The 14,921-nt window shown below is 44.8% G+C and overlaps 1 pseudogene; it reads left to right on the top strand.

The window, feature by feature from the left end:
* Positions 1-14,766: 14,766 nt before the first annotated feature.
* LOC136642487 (5S ribosomal RNA) lies at positions 14,767-14,886 on the top strand (annotated as a pseudogene).
* The last annotated feature ends 35 nt before the right edge of the window (positions 14,887-14,921 follow it).

Here is a 14,921-nt window from a genome sequence, read left to right as displayed (position 1 = left end):
GAGGGAATGGTTAATATTATCCCTTTACTTTCTGGCCATTTATCAAATGCGCCCAAAGATACAGGTTCTTTGGGGTAGAAGAGAGACTTAGAGGTGCCATTTTTGAGTAGGCAAATGACTGTGAATGAAAGAATTAGACAGCCTATTTCTCCCTCTTCTGCTCATCCTGAACCCTTCAGAGTCTAGACCAGATGTTTTACATAATTAAGGGCCCAATCCTATCCAATTTTCTAGTGCTGGTGCTGCTGTGCCAATAGGGCATGCACTGCATCTTGTGGTGGGGCAGCAATCACAGAGGCCTCCTGGGAGTATGGGAACATTTGTTCCTTTACCTTGGGGCTGAATTGTGAATGCACCAGTGCTGGAAAATTTGATAGGATTGGGCCCTAAGAGCCCAATCCTATGCATGTCTACTGAAAAGTACACCCCATTATAGTCTATGGAGTTTACTCACAGGAAAGTGATTGTAGCCTAAAGGAAGCTCTCAGGAAGTTCAATGACAGAGTATGGCACAACCTGCAGACAGGGCCTCTGAGAGGAATTTTATCAGGGGGTACAAAGTTTATTTTGGGCCCCTTTCCAAAGAGGGAGGGGGTGAAACAGAGTGGGGGGAATTGGAAAAGGGGGTGTCCAGAATGCCAAAACAAGCAGAGGAAAAGAGGCAACAGGCAGAATAGTCTTTGGATCCCAGGTCTATCAGTCTTCCCAATGCAGAGCTCAGATCTACTTGCCTGCCCGGCGTTGGCAGCTAGATACAGTAAATGGAAAACCAAACACAGTCCTAAGGACACAATCCTGAGAATGAGTTGGGCCAGCGCAAGTCCCTTGTGCCGGCCCAGGAAGGTTCCAAATGTGCCATAAAGCATGTTTGCACCTCCTCGGAAGTAAGCCACATTGGCACACAGAGGTCACTGACACATAGAGGCTGAATCCAGCCTCCATGGTGGTTATTCTGTGAGCCTTGCGTTGGCCTGGCTGGGCTGATGCAAGGCTCTGGAGTGGGTGGGAGGGAGGCATTCCTGGGCGGGGCAGGCAGGTGGGGATGCTGGATCCAGTTATGCCAGATCCAAACCCCTGTTCCCAGGGAGATTGGAGCGCTTTGAAGCCGCTTTGCTCTCCTCAGACTTGCACCACCTCAGGAGATGGTGCAAATCAGAGGAGACCCATTGGGGCAAGGGCATCTTACCCAGGGGTAAAAGTTTCCCCTTGTCTCTGGCTGAGCCACCTTGGGCCCCTATCCTGCGCTGGATACAGTGCAAGCCTCTTGGCTTGCCTGTTCCAGTGCAGGGGAGAATTACGCCCCAAGTCTCTCTAAAATATTTCAAAATAGAAAATCATTGCAGGAGATTAGTATCACTGGAACGTGCTGGAATCCCTAGCATGTACGCACTGCTGAAACAGAGACGCCTGCGTTGGCTTGGTCATGTCGTGAGAATGGATGATGGCTGGATCCCAAAGGATCTCCTCTATGGAGAACTCATGCAAGGAAAGCGCCCTACAGGTAGACCACAGCTGCGATACAAGGACATCTGCAAGAGGGATCTGAAGGCCTTAGGAGTGGACCTCAACAAGTGGGAAACCCTGGCCTCTGAGCAGCCCGCTTGGAGGCAGGCTATGCAGCAGGGCCTTTCCCAGTTTGAAGAGACACTTGGCCAACAGTCTGAGGCTAAGAGGCAAAGAAGGAAGGCCCATAGCCAGGGAGACAGACCAGGGACAGACTGCACTTGCTCCCAGTGTGGAAGGGATTGTCACTCCCGAATTGGCCTTTTCAGCCACACTAGATGCTGTTCCTTTCAGAGCACGATACCATAGTCTTTCAAGACTGAAGGTTGCCAACTGGCTGGCTGATTTAGGCTCAAACTAGAATGGAAAGTGTCCTATGTACACCAAAACGGACTTCTTCAGCAGTTATAGTCCTGCAGCTGTGCCCTGAGCTCCTATACATTCCTTCATGGTAAGCAGATTCACAAGCCAAAGACCTGTAGCAGGTCTGTTTCCTTCCAGATGTGACACTGTTAACAACCCACAAGTGCACTCATTTGGTCCCTGTTGCATATATGCAACATTGGGCAATGTATGCATTCCTGGGCCTGGTGTGTATGGCTTGTGGCAGTAGTTACTGCCATGTGCCCATGGTAATGCCCCTCATCCCGCATGGGCAGTGAGTCTGGGTGAGATTGGAAAATGTAAGATCCCAGGAAATTTCTGTGCCCCCTCCTTTGGCTCCTGGGCCCCCTTTCTTACCCTGGGCCTGGGTACAAATTACCCCCTTTACTCCCTTCTCCTCAGCCCTGCCTGCAGACAGGTGTCTCAGCTTTACCAGAAACTGTGTTTGTTTGGTTTCCTCCCTTGACATCTTTCCCAGCAAAGAATAATGCAATCAGTACTTTGGTCTGGTTCATCTACCTGACCCATTTACCTTTCCAGAGCTCTGCAGTAAAGATTTTGAGTTACATTTGGACAAATTTGTCTGTATGTAGAATGACCAAAACAAGCATATTAATGTACACATTTTATAGTTTCATGGCCTTTCCTTTCCTTCAGCAAAGTGATGCTTTTGTTTTGCTACAACAGTGGTTCACAAACTGGGAGTCATGGCTCCCCAGGGAGCTGCAGAATCCAACCAGGGGAGCCATGGTATCCTCACAAAAAAGCTACCAACATATACAGTGTATAGGATTCTAGCCCTAATGGGCAGCTGCAGCCAATGGCCAGTAGGTCAAGGGAGCCACCAGTCAGAAAAGTTTGGGAACAACTTCGCTACAGTAACAAACTTGGAATGAAGGCTGACATGATGGGGTGTGCTTTAACTGGGTGTGTGTGTGTTCTCAAACTAGTTGATTGCTACAACACCCCCTTGGCAACATATACTAATGAAGTTACAAAGAGCTGAAGGATTGTCCAACCATTTCCTCATATTTTTAGTGACCATTTAAACAATGTTAGCCTTTTATATTAAATCGGCAGCTGACAATTTAACTGGGCAAAAGGTATCTCCTGTTCAGTTATCTATTCTGGCTAGGACTGAACTCTTCTGCTATGTGGAACAAAGTTAATGGAATAGGCACAGGATTTTGAAGAGGCAACACAATGCATGGACTTTGTGTCCAACGTTTTCAAAAAATCTTTTGAAAAAAGGCATTTGTAATTCTGCAGATAGACATAGTAATCAAAGATATTCAGATGGGCAAATAAGCATCTGTTTAGACTTTGCAGTGATCCAACTTAAAGATGGTGCTGGTTGCAAAGATGGCTGCCTTCCCCAGAGTGCCCTGGGAAGTTGGTTGACCAGCCTAAGATGGACATCTGCATTCCTGGCCACAAATGTCCACCCAGGAGCACTCCTAAGCTATGCACTTGCCTTTCCAGGAGGACAACCCCATCCAGAACAGGCTGAGTGATTACTCCCATATTAGCAATTCTGCCTGCTAACAGTACCTTCATTTGAATTAAGTAGAAGGTCCCAAACTTGCTTGGAAAGGCTGGTGACATGATATTAATGAGTTTGTGTCTTAAATTAAAAGTCAGGCAATTAATTGACAAAAAGCTTTCAAACTGCTTTATTCAGACATAATTCAAGACCTAGAAATGGTTGCTGCAGGGATCATCCTGTGAAAATGATTTCTATGGGCTCTAGGTCAGGCTGCTACAAACTATATCAGGAATCTCAGACTTGAAGGAATATCTAGTTTTGTATATATGAAATCGCCCTGTCCTCAAGATCTTAGGAGGATCTGCTCCAAGTGCCCCTGCCCTAAAAATTTAGGCAGGTAATAACTGCCACTAAGGCCATCTTCTGGGGCAGTGGTTTTCAACCTTTTTCATTTCATGGCACACTGACAAAGTACTAAAATTATAATGGCACACCACCAGTTTTTTGACAATTGACAAGGTACACCATGCTATTGGTAGGGAGCTCACATCCCTAATGGCCCTACTAATAAATGACCCTCCCCCAAACTCCTACTGCACACCTGCAGACCATTCGTGACACACCAGCGTGCCACAGCACAGTGGTTGAAAATGGCTGTTTTGGGGTGACACTGTTTTTTGAATTCCCTCCCAGACAGAGTTGAATGGCACCAAGACAACTTCCTTTAAAAGAGACAAGGTGTTTTTATGTTCCTAGTATTTGTGATGAATGGTCTGTTTTACTACGTTTAGAGCACAATCCTAACCAACTTTCCAACAGTAAGGTAAGGGCACTGCAGGCTCTAAGGAAAGGGTACAAATAAATCCCTTACCTTGAGGAGGTTTCCATGACTGCCACACAACTGCAGGATGCGGCACATGCCCCATTGTCACAGCTGTATCAGTGCTGGAAAGTTAGTTAGGATTTGGGCCTTAGTTTTCACTTTCATTGCTTCTTATTGTTTTCATTGTTTTAATTGCTGTGAAGCCCTTAGACTTCTGAGCAGAAAGATTAGGTAATTTAAAAAGAAAATGTGTCCAGGTTAATTTAATAGATAGGTTGGCATACATTTATCATTGTTTGGACTGACTGAAGTTATTCCTGGAGGCATTTTTCCCCTGCAGCATAGCATAATGTTGGGTGTCCAGGATGGTCCTCACCTCCTGCCCTCAGAAGCACAATGCGGAGTCCCTGATAGTTGGTGGAGGGCCCAGGCACAGTGTCCCCCCTGGAACAGCAACACAGTTGCTGTTGGGTCTGCTGGGACAAGCCCAGCCAGTTAACACAATTGGTGCCTGACACAGCAGCCACCCCCAGGCTTGCTGCAAGGTACCTGGGTCACAGACAGCCCCACTTCTTTTAGTTAACAGGATGATCGTGCAGCCTCAGTCTCAGTGGCCTGCCAGGTGGCAGGACAACCAGGCAAGGAGCGACAGCTCCCTTCAGGATCAGGGCCTGTGAATACTTACACCAGGGCAAGGGCAGGAAGGGGCAGGGTGGAGACCAACATGCTTGTATATAAGGATTCCCCAGCAGCCAAGAGGATCTCAGTAAAAGACAGGCATCTGCTCTATGAGGGTGGCTGCCTTTGATACCTGGGAGGAGGAAGCTGGGTGGTTTAATCTTCTCCCTAGACCATGTCTGAGGCTGCTTGGGCTCCTCTTCACAATCCCAGGCAAGATCTTCAGCCTCCATCTTGGATGCATCTTCATCACTGTCAGCCGTGTCCTTGATGGTGATCTCTGGAGGCACCAAGCCAATCCTGAAGGGCTGGCCACCCTAAACCTGATCCTGCCTATATCTACTAAGAGGTTGTCACTAATTTAGTTTTATTCTGAAGTGTGCCTAGCACTTAGTTGCCCAGCTTTCTGTGTGGATTAGTCAAGTATAAGTAGCCTTTCTACTAAGTAGGAAAGTACTACCAGTAAGTACTAAGTGGAAAGTTGCCCTTTCACAGCTGATTCATATTTGGGGCATCTTCCAGGCTGTTCAATTTGAGTTCTACTGCAGCTGAACAACCCACAATTCCTCTTCTCTAGTGAAACAGTTATTTGCAAAACTCCATCTGATATTAGTCCAAAATTTGCATGAACTATGTACTTGTCCTCTGCAACAAATATTTTGCTAGGCAAATAAATTTTAATATTACACAATTCTCTTCTAATGACTGCAGTGCAACAGACAAAAAACCCCCAAAGGGTCTTGCTCAACTTTTTCAGAAGTGCATGGAGCCCTTAATATGTACACATGATGTAAAATAGTAAACTGAATTTAGATGAATAAGGAATTTGACTTGGTCATTCAGCATAATCTACTACTCCTTCTATACACCATCATTTGATTCAGAAAAAAACCCTTGCTCTGGAACTCCATAACTGAAAATTCAATATCTACCAAAGTGTAAATACAAAGATAATTATATGTGTTTGATTAATAGGGAAACATATGATGCTAAACTTTCAAATTGAGTTAACGGTAGTCCTATATAAGCATTTGATGTGGCATTAGTACATGGGAAGGCTCAGTTTCTGTCCTAAGGAGCTTATGACCTTGGAAGTAAGAGAGAGGGTAACAGGAATCACTTTTTTTTCCAGTAACAGTTATCATTTCAGTTCAGATTGTAGTTAGGCTCACAACTGAAGCACAACTTTCAGGAAAGATATCTAGATCCACTACAGCAAAAGGATAACAGCTCTTTATATTATTTCCTGAATCAGTTTCCCGGAAAGACCATATGATATACTTTTCATGTGCACTTTAAGTGTCTTGTTCTTATTTCATGACACTTCTTGGAATCAGAACAACAAACAGCCCATCTGAAAAAGTACTTGACTATAGTGGAAGCCCTTCTCAGAAGATACTCCACAAACAATTATGGGGAACAAACTACTACAAACACACAAGAATAAAAAATAAATCTGTCTTCATAGGAACACATGCTGGTTAGCTGGCATGCATGTGACTAAACAACATGCATGTAGCATTCCAGTATCATAAATTTTCTACAGCAATGACATAATGCCAAGTCCTAGAGCATGTGCCTCAGGAATGAAATAAAATGCATGGTGGGCAGCCCAATCCAATGTAAATTCCCACACAATGCTGTACTGAGCCAGCATAAGCTATGCTGTATCCTACATGGGAATTTTGTAGGATGGAGGTCTCTGCAAGGTAAGGGTACACTCATCCCCTTGCCCTGGGGAAAGCCCAAGCCTGAGCAATGGATCTACTTGGACCTGCACAAGCCATATGGCATCTGTGTTGGCGCATGCCACTGCTGCTTATCCCGCCATCTCCTGGGCCTAATCTGCCCATCTCTGTTGCTGCCCTCCCCCACTTTGTTAACCTCCTCCCCACCACCTGCCCTTCCTCCGCCCCCACCCTGCTTGCTGAAAAATGCAGTGCTTCCGGCATGCACTTGGTCTTCTGCCAGTGTGCGCAGGCTGGCATGGGTCTTTACATCAGTGCTGGCAATGCTGTGCCATTGGGATGCTTTATGGCACTTTCACAATGACTAGCACCAGTGCACCACATGCTGTGCTGACACAGAGCTTGCAGTGGATAGGGCCATAAATTTAAACTTGTGAGTTTAAATATCAGTGAAGAGAAAGAACAGCCCACCCTCTTTATTTTGTACTAAGCAGGCTTAGTACATCAATAAGCCTGTACATCAAAAAAGAGCACACTTTTTCTCAATTCATAGGCCATTTTGTGTCTGCCTTGCCTTTTCAAATGAAGTCAGTGGAATGACATCTGTGCAAAAAGTTGCTGCAAGTTATTTTCCATGTTCTGACTTGTTAAATGGGGTCCCCAAACTTTCAGCTGCCAGGGCTACATCATATGTTCATAAGGAGAACCAGACTGAGACAATTCCAGAAAATAATATATAGTAGCATTGCATTATACAATTCAACTCGTATAATGCATCAACTCGATTATGATTAATCGATTACGATTTACGTATAATGCATCAACTCGATCAACTCGTATATGATTCAACTCGTACATGCATTCAACTTAGGCTGCAATCCTATCCACACTTTCCTGGGAGTAAGCCCCATTGATTATAATGGGATTTACTTCTGAGTAGAATTGCATAGGCTTGTGCCCTTAGGCAAGTTCAGCTTGGCACACAGTACCAATGATTCCACCTGCCATTCAATTCAACCCGGGAGTTAGAATGAGATGGGAGACGAGAATCTCCTGTTTTCTTAGTCTCAGTTCCCTTGTGTCTCTCATAGTGTGATTCTAGTTTTAAAGATAAAGTACATTTTTTGTGCAACATGGCCCCTAAATGCAAGCAATTGAAAGGGCTTTCAAGGGTGATTTTGACTATATGTTATTTTCACCTTATGTGCTGACTTTAGAACCTAACTCTGGTAAGATACATCTCTACAGTAGACATTTTGTAGATAACTAAGAATTTTCACAAGGGGGGGGGAAGGCAGCTGCTTGGGTACTTGCTATCTCTCTCTCTCAACTGGGCTTTCAGTGAGAATGACCTAGCCAAGCGCCGAGCAGTGACCTAGCCAAGCAGTCACTAAACCCAGCAGAAGGAAGGTATTTGGTGGTGAGTGGGGCACAGAGGAAGGTGTTGGAGGGATGCATGTAATTATTATGCTGCTAGGTTCAGTGGGTCAATGAAAATGTATTGGTGGGCCTGACATGGCCCATGGGTCATAGTTTGGGGACCTCTTATATTAAAGCTCAAGATAAGGCAATAGTGTTTGAGAGATTGGCGTTATTTCTGCTGTGTTTGCTTATTTAAGAACTTATAGAAGGGTTGCTGGTTGCAGCAAAAAGAACAAAGAGTCTTATACCACCTTCAAGCCTATGACATTTATTTCAGCATAAGCTTTCATGAATGTCCACTTTATCAGATGTGTGAATTTGTATGCTGCTTTACAGATTGCAAAATGCTGCTCTCAGCAATTGAACAGGTGCAGATCTGAGTAGACCCATCCGGGCTTCAGGAAACCAGTGTTCCCTTACCCCTGAGACCTACAGCAGCCATAGAATTGGGCCGTAAGTATCATAAAATTAAGATAATAAAACAACCATATAACTAAAGAACAAAACAAGAAATATAGCCACCAACATTTCAATTGTGTTCAAAAAGAGTATGTGATGTGGGAAGAATAGTAGTAGTTTAATCTCTCGGGAGCTACTTTACCAACAGCCTAGCAACCAAGTTCTGTACTGTTTCAAGGGTTTCAAATTGCCCAGTTTATAGAGTAATTGAACCCAACGCATGCTTAACAGATAATATGGCTGCAATCCAGAGGGTTGATACTTTCTCAATTCTGCAGGCAGATGTATTAATGTTAGAACTTGTGCCATACACAGGAAGCAGCAATTCACTGTTCCCTCTTTCAGTCACCTTGTTTATAGTGTTAGCCAGGTACATGATAATCCTGTGGTGACAATGTCCCATTATCCCCTATTGTTTGCACATTTTTCACCTGTTGCAAACCCTCATATCTTTAGTGATGCCTCAACAGGAAAAAAAAAAAGGTGCTCACACATTGTGGCCTCTACCTCCTTGCCACAAGGTGGCTATACACAAAATGTGAGGGGCTGTATGGTATGTTGAATATGGAAATAACAGAGAAGTTTTGTTAAATATGGTGGTATGGATTAAGTTTGCATGTATTTTTGTAGAGCATTCAGTCTCTACAACATCATCACTTCATTATCAAGTGCTTGTAAGGGAAAAGCCATCTGGACTATCATGGCCAACGAGATCTTCCTTGCAACAACTACTGCTTTGGAGGCCAAGGACTGCTAGGCCTGTTGCAGTGCCAGAGCGACGAGTTCCACACCACTTGGCTTGCGGGCTTTTGTACCATAGTATCCCATCTAACAACATGTCAGGATTCCTGCTTCTTAGGAAGAGTGGAGGCTGAGATGGAGCTGGATAGCAACTCTTCATTTACCCTAGCCCAGTGTTTCTCAGTGTTTGTCCTCCGCTGTACCACTTCACATGGTCCACCTATTCAAAGTACCACCAGAAGCAACTGGTGATGACATCATTGTCAGTTACTTCTGGGTTGGGAGGCCAGATGCAATGCAACAAACACCAGTAAGTGGCTCAGGGTGGATGGGAGCACTTTTTTGAGTCTAGAAAAGCATGCTTTGGAGCCTCCTACCGCTGTTTGTTGTGTCATGTTCCTGGTCTCATTGTGGAGCAGCAGGGGTCCTGCAACTACCACCAGACACCACCTCAACTACTGCTAGTGGTACATGTACCAATGGTTGAGAAACACTGCCCTAGTGAGCTCTGTTTTGTCATGCAACCAATGCCACACACCATTCTTACAGATTTGTGTCTTCACTGGATGAAACAAGTATCAGATAACAAGTGCATACGAGATGATGGCAATTTTCAACCTATTCATAAATGACCTGAAGTGGCCAGGTTTGCCAATGACACCAAACTTTTCCAAGTGGTGAAGACCAGAAGCGATTGTGAATAGCTGAGCCGAGTTATTCCACCTGCTCTTCGGAGGGAGCTGCTTGTCAGCCTGTGTGGGAGGAGGCCAGAAAGTGATAACAGACCGCAAAAGTTCCATCTGAAATGTTGTGTGGTTCTTGAAAGATAGAACCTTTCTTTAATTGTAAAAATCCCTATGGGGATTTAAACAGCCTGCCTATGTAAACCACCTTGAATTAAAGTCTGAGGAGAAATCTGATGACCAAGAAAGGTGGTATATAAATACCTATATTATTATTATTATCTCTCCAAACTGGGAGACTGGGCAGCAAAATGGCAGATGCGTTTCAATATAAGTAAGTGTAAAGTCATACACATTGGGGCAAAGAATCAAAACTTTACATGTAGGCTAATGCAGTGGTTCTCAAACTTCCTGGGAGATTTACTCTTGGGGTAGGTCTTTGCGGGGGCGGGGGCAGCAAAGCGATCCCCAGGATTAAATTCCACTTCTGGTTTAATCGTGCTTGCAACTTTCACTGTATAGAAGCTGCGGGTAGCCCTGCAAGTGCTCCACAGGGCTCCCCACACCCCTGGACCGTGGGAGCATGTATGGGTAGTTAAAAAATAGACCCCCTCCCCCCACAGGGGCATGATCCTGAGGATCACTTTGCTGCTTTCCCCCTGCCCCCACCCCTTAAAGGGAAAGGGACATCCTAACACAAGCTGGTGGATCACGACCCACCAGTTTGAGAACCACTGGGCTAATGGGTTCTGAGCTGTCTGTGACAGATCACGAGAGAGATCTTGGGGTGGTGGTGGACAGCACAATGAAAGTGCCAACCCAATGTGCAGTGGCAGTGAAGAAGGCTAATTCCTTGCTTGGGATCCTTAGAAAAGGTATTGAGAATAAGAATTTGCCATTGTACAAATTGATGGTAAGGCTACACCTGGAGTATTGGGTCCTATTCTGCTCGCCACATCTCAAAAAGGATATAGTGGAAATGGAAAATGTGCAGAAGAAAGCAACCAAAATGATTACTGGGCTGGGGCAAGTCCCTTACCAGGAAAGATTACAGAGCTTGGGGCTCTTCAGTTTAGATAGAGCTGAAAGAGCAATGATTTTCAACCTTTTTCATCTCACGGTACACTGACAAGGTACTAAAATTGTCAAGGCACACCAGACTGCTGGTGGGGAGCGCACAACCCCATTGACCCTATTAACAAACGCCCCTCCCCCCAACTCTTGCGGCACACCTGCAGACCGTTTGCGGTACACCTGTGTGCCATGGCACAGTGGTTGAAAATGGCTGTGATAGAGAGACACTCTTTTCCCTCTCACACAACACCAGAATCAGGGGAAAGCCACTAAAATTGAGTGTTGGGAGAGTTGGGACACACAAAAGAAAATATTTCTTTACCCAGCGTGTAATTAGTTTGTGGAACTCCTTGCCACAGGAAGTAGTGATGGCATCTTGCCTAGATGCCTTTAAGAGGGGATTGGACAGATTTCTGGAGGAAAAGTCCATTTCTGAGGAAAGTCAGATTTCTGGAGGAAAACAGGTTACAAGTCTTGATGATGATGATGAAGATGTTCGTCCATTGTTTTCGCAGAAGACCTTGACATCTAACAAGTTGAGGACTGTCCACGGTGTGTCCGCAGGTGACTGATAAGGCCGATACGGGCATGGAATGTTCTGCTACATGTCGGGCAGACATGTGTAGGCACCACTGTTGCAGCATTTGCAGCTCTGTCTTTATGGAGTGCACGCTTCTCTTGGGCTATGGTTGTCCTTCTGGCTTCAGATGTCTGGCAGCCTTGGTGGATCAGCGTGCACCATGTCAATCGGTCTTGTGCCAGGATTTCCCAGGTGGTGGTGTCAATATCCAGGGACTTGAGAGAGGCTTTCAGCGTGTTTTTGTATCTTTTCTTTTGTCCGCCGTGCGATCGCTTTCCTTGAGACAGCTCACCATATAAGAGCTGTTTGGGGATGCGATGGTCTAGCATCCTTGCAACATGACCTGCCCAGCGTGTCTGGGCTTTCATCAGCAGGGTGTAAACTGACAGCAGTCCTGCTCTGGAGAGGACTTCCGTATCTGGCACCTTGTCCTGCCACCGAATCCTCAGAAGTCTGCGGAGGTAAGTCGTGTGAAAGTGGTTCAGTTGCCTAGCGTGCCTCCTGTATACAGTCCAAGTCTTACTGGCATACATCAGGGTAGTTAGCACTACTGCTCGTAGACTTTAAGCTTTGTAGCAAGACTTATTCCACGGCAATCCCTCACATTGGTCAGCAGTCCGCTGAATGCAGTGCTTGCCTTGGCAATTCTGCAGCTGACCTCAATGTCAATTGTCACTGCACAAGAGAGGGTGCTGCCAAGGTATGTAAACTGGTCCACTGCTTGCAGCTTTTGTCCCTTCACTGTGATGGTGGGCTCTTGGTGTTGGGCTTTCAGAGCTGGCTGGTGCATCACAAGCTCCTGGTTTTAGAGGTAGGCTACCTCAGAGTGGCAGATGCAGGGGAGGACACCAGGATGCAGGTTGTTGCCTTCTGTGTTCCTTGAAGCATTTGGTGGGCCACTATGAGATACAGGAAGCTGGACTACATGAGCCTTTGGCCTGATCCAGCGGTGCTCTTCTTATGTTCAATTACCATATGCATAAGAGCCTGCGGAAAAAAATCCCATCTAGTTGTTTTGCTTTCCAGTGCAATCATAACATTTCTTTCAAGTGCATTTAAAAGTGTAGTGTTTTTAGAACAAGGTTCATCACATGCTGGCTGTGCAAGTAAAGTATGTGGATTATGGGTTACATACTGTACCTGCAATGCATAGGCTGCAGTGCTAAGCTAAGCGTAATCATTTGAAGTACTTTCTACTAAAGCTATTACTCATTTGGCCAATGATTTTCCATCACAGCTTTTTGAGTAAACAATGATTGTTTCAGAGGCAGCCTGAGATAGAGTACTAGGCATTTGGGGCAGATTGTCCTTGTTGTCTGCTAATGGATGAAACTTCCCAACCCTATCTGAATAGCCACTGTGGAAACGGAATGCTGTGTGGGCTGTCCTATATTCATAGATTACTAGGGAATTCTGCTAGGATGAGAAGAGAGACTTTTTCTTTGAGAAGGACAATTCTCAGAAAACAAACAATGGGCACTGAGCACTACCAGGAAATTGCAGGCAGCTCTCAGTAAAGCAAAAACAGCATTTAAAGAAGTAGCATTTCTAGCTAACCGTCAAGGCTGTGACTATGGGAAAGCCAGCTTCCAATTTGCTGAAGGGGCCTTAAAAACCCACAATGACTACAGGAAGAAGTGTGGGGTTTCCTACTCAAACTGTGCAAAAAGTTAAAAAGAGAAGCACAGCAAGATTCCAAAGCACTTGCTAGCTCTACAGTTGTTAAACACAGTCCTGAATCTAGCAGCAGTACAGGCAGAAAAAATCTAACAGAAGCATCTGATGCTCAGCCAGGGAAGGAAGTTGCTGACAAATGATACAGTGACATAAACATTAGAGCTCTCAAAGCCCAGGCTTTTCCTCTGGTCCAAGACATGACAGAGCAATAGTCTGAAAAAATACAAACAACATGGGACTTGGAAAGGCAGCAACAAGCAATGGCTCAACATGTGGGGGAGCCAGATATAAGCCAAATGGCAAAACCATCAATCCTGCTCAGTATGAACAAAATGTCTTTTCACCAAAGAATTAACTCTGTCTGAAGTGGGAAGCGGGGAAAGGACTATTTACCTGGTTAATGAGGAGTAAAACTAGGATTGGCTCAGAATGGTGAGATCTCTTATATTATTGAATCAAGTTGAATGATATCCCATGCTTGAATACCATGTATAGAACATCCTACAGAGACAGGAATTTCCATCAGATTTAACAGAGGTGCAACCCTGGTACCCAAATGTCATTCCGTATAGAACTGATGCTATAGTGGGGAGCAGCTGCAACAAGCCCCAACACTGAAATATCCAAAAATGAGTTTATAGGAGGATGTAACTGTAGGGTCCCTGTTAAAGACGTTTGTAAACTTTGATCAACTGTTAGAATAGATTATTCTGCTTTAATATATTCAGATTTTTCCAACATTTTAAAGTAGGAATGGAACTACTGTACCTGTTTCTGCTAAGATACTGCCATGAGCAAGCACCTTTCTTCTGAGAAATCCCTTTTTCCTTAAAACACAGCTCTGTGTATACCAAGGCTGACCTAGGGAGCAGCCAGTCGCATTCTTCAAGCTGACCAGAACTCTAAGTCAGGAATTGGACATTGCCTCTCTTTCAAATGTAAACTGGGGATCCATGACTGCAGGGTATCACCAAAGACCAAAAGTGCTGGCTGAAACTTTGATCCAAGTTACGGCTTACTGGGAGTGGGAAATTTGAACAATGATTAATTTCAGACTAGCCTATTAGATCTTGGGGGTTAGGCTCCTTAAATTGGGATAAAAGAGAGCTGCTCACTTGGGTCAAGAGAACAAGATGTACAGCGTACTTTGCAAAATGCAAGCCATAATGCTGTCCAGCTAGGAAATAGTTAACTTCCATGCAATGAGGATGCTGAATTGTTAAGTGGATGCCTTGGGGGAAGAAAGCCTCAGCTACAAAATGTGGTTGTCTCATTTGTTGTTGTTTTTTTCCCTTCGTTCCATCTTAATCCCCAATAAATATTTCCCTTTGATTTGATTAAAACAAGCCTGTGTAGTGCTTTTAACTCACAGAGCAACTGACATCCTGTCTCTGTTGCTTTACTCAGTCTTGCAGGCTACCCAGAGAAGGCTTGAGGCTTATTCTATTATGGCATTTATAAAGATTTGCTTGTGCCCTTTTGTATAGTTTTTTCAAGGGTACCTCAAGCAGCTCTGATGCATAATGCAAATATACTTATGTGCTAATTTTTAAAAATGTTTTATAAAACCTAGCAGCAACTGTTACCCTGCACATGCCCAATCTCGTCTGATCTTGGAAGCTAAGCAGGGTCAGGCCTGGTTAGTACTTGGATGGGAGACCACCTGGGAATACTGGGTGCTGTAGACTTATACCATAGTCTTTCGAGACTGAAGGTTGCCAAA

Source organism: Tiliqua scincoides, chromosome 2 (assembly GCF_035046505.1).
Source record: "Tiliqua scincoides isolate rTilSci1 chromosome 2, rTilSci1.hap2, whole genome shotgun sequence".
In the NCBI taxonomy this organism is placed as follows: domain Eukaryota; kingdom Metazoa; phylum Chordata; class Lepidosauria; order Squamata; family Scincidae; genus Tiliqua; species Tiliqua scincoides.
Note: the sequence above shows the minus strand (reverse complement) of the source record. Positions and strands in the feature narration are given on the sequence as shown.